This window comes from Engraulis encrasicolus, chromosome 21, assembly GCF_034702125.1.
Source record: "Engraulis encrasicolus isolate BLACKSEA-1 chromosome 21, IST_EnEncr_1.0, whole genome shotgun sequence".
NCBI classification, from domain to species: Eukaryota; Metazoa; Chordata; class Actinopteri; order Clupeiformes; family Engraulidae; genus Engraulis; species Engraulis encrasicolus.
In genome coordinates this window covers 29537265-29539764 of record NC_085877.1, presented here as the reverse complement: position 1 = coordinate 29539764, position 2500 = coordinate 29537265, and the positions used below count along the sequence as shown (strand labels likewise).

Sequence of the window (2500 nt, the reverse complement as noted above, 5' to 3'; positions counted from 1 at the left end):
ATTAAAATAAATGGACTGCAGCAATTAAGTAGAAAATCACGCTGAGGACATTGAAAGAGAAATTGGCCAAAACGGGCCCATTGTACTTCAATTTCGAGAAGAAAGTAAAATAAATAAAACGATAATAATTAAAACACAAAATGGAGTCAGTTGAAATTATGGCCTTCAAAGAGAAGTGGTCATTAGCTCAAGTTAAGTTTAGTCAGCTAGTCAAGAAGCTGACTCTAACTGTAGACCTGTTAGAAAAAGAAGCTTTAATTGAGGGAACCCAACTGCTAAGCGTAGAGTTCAGTGTAGTACTTGATGCTGGACTAGACTACATTGACTCCCTAGAAGAAATGGAAGATGCAGACGGAGAAGCCGCGCTGGTCAAGGAGGCCAATACCCAGTTCGTCGCTGCATACAAAGCAGTACTCCAGCTCATTAAGGGGAGACTCTGGACCAAGTATGCCCAGATTGACCTGCAGTTATGCGCTGATGCTGCAGAAGAAAAGTGCATAGAGGTGGAGTGCACCAACATGAAGTGCGCGTCAGAAGTCAAGTACCAGGCCCTGAGAGACAGCCTGGTGGAGAAAATCTGCGTGCTGGAAGGAGAGGTGCTCAAGTGGGAGTGTCTCGCCAGTAAGACACTGGTGTACCAACAGCAGCTGTACAAACTGAGAACCCGACTGCGTGACTGGGAAAGGAGGTGGCAAATGTCACCAAAAGAAGATGGTGTGCCGTCAACACCCGACGTAGCCAATGCATCACCTGCGCCTCCGCCACCTGGCATGTCTACGGTCGCAGAACCAGCGTCTCCATTTCTCTCTCTGTATCCAGTAAGCCAGCCAGAGGATGCCGTCCACAATTGTCAAACTGACTGCGCACCAGGACTGGATGTCCCTGTGCCTATGAAGACAGAGCTGGAAGAAAGGACCGAGAAGACGGACGCTTGGGCTGAAGAAAAGTATGGGTCTGCAGAAGGTGAACACTCGGCCACCAGTGGTGTCCACCTACAAGCCCTCAAATCTGGCCCTACATTCCTTTCTCCGTCCAAGGTTACAGACTCCAACACTGCTAGACTGCAAGAAAGTAGACACTCTGCCAACAGTGGCGGAAAGGAAGTGTCTCAAACAATGGACACCACTGCAATGCTACAAGAAAGTAAGCACTTCGCCTACAGTGATGTCCATGTGCAGGTTGCCAAATCTGGCCCTGCGTTCCCCCCTCTGCCAAAGCCAATGGACGTGGCAAAAATAACAGAGGGGTCGGATGAGTGTCATAAAGAAGCCCTGCAAGCTGAAGAAATGATAACAGCCAAGCCTGCTGCCAAGCCTACCCCAGCCAAGACTCCTGAGACTGATTCTGATGGCGATGATCATCGCTCAGAGAAAGGAACGAGAAGGCCCTCTGTCGCAGGAAGTTGGAGGGAGGCATTCTTGGCGTCGCTCACAGCAGGCATCAAACCCTGGAAATGGCCAGGGAAAGCAGTGCCTACCACCTTTGAGAACCAGATGCATTCCCGATGGTCCAGCTCGTTCACACCGTTGTGTGAGCCCACTGCCTGGACAACCCGAGAAGTGGAAAACTGGCTGGGTGGGAACAGCCAGGTCCCGGCGCAGCCAAAGTGGGAGGCAACTGGGACCATCACCTGCATGGGCCAACCGGTAGAGGTCTGGCTGGGTGGGAACAGCCAAGTCCTGGCGCAGCCAAAGTGGGAGGCAACTGGGACCATCACCTGCATGGGCCAACCGGTAGAGGTCTGGCTGGGTGGCTACAGTCAGGACGGGGCCCGTTCAAAGTGGGAGGCAAGACCCCATCTCTCTTCTGGTCCTCAAAAGCATGAGGATCCAGTTGAGGGCTTGACGCCTGCCTCTCCCCTGCTAGGCCGAGCAACGCCTGAAGGAGACACCGGCGGTCTTGGCCTAGACCCTCACTCCTGGTGCCGACTAGGGGCCATCCAAATTGGGGTGGGCCGGCCCTGGGAAAAGTGGAGAAAAGTTACCGGCCCAGATCTGTCCATCCGACCAAAGTGGCACTGGTCGGAGAGGACCATCAGTGCCGGCATCATCTGGTCAGCTGACCCAAATGTTGGCAAAGGAGCCAGCAAAGCTGCAGAGTCAACTGGCGTGTCGGCCTTCCTTGGAAAAGGGAGGCTCTCTCCTGCCCCCTGCTGCCTTCCCGAAATGTGAGAAGGCTGATGGCCCTTCTTTCGATGGAGGTCCAAAACCCTCCACCCTGACCCATGCTGGGTCAAATCATTGCCCAATCCCTCTCATTCTCTCCCATATCCCTACCCTGTTGGTGGGTTGGTGCACGCTGAACGCTGCTGCCATACCCATTGCAATGCACACACTCACTCGCGCACACACACCCCCACACATCAAGCTGGTTGGTGTAGGCCGAACGCTGCCACCACGCTGATAACATTACACTAACCTGAAGAAAAGAATATCCAACATCCACACCACACGCACATTCCTTACCCACATACCTGGGCTCTGGCCAAAGGGATGTGCTG

The 2500-nt window shown here is 53.1% G+C and overlaps 1 protein-coding gene across 1 annotated transcript in view; it reads right to left on the bottom strand.

Moving 5' to 3' along the window:
* The window catches only part of ephb4b (eph receptor B4b), a 95113-nt gene that overhangs the window by 25566 nt on the left and 67047 nt on the right, over positions 1-2500 (bottom strand). The window lies entirely within an intron of this gene.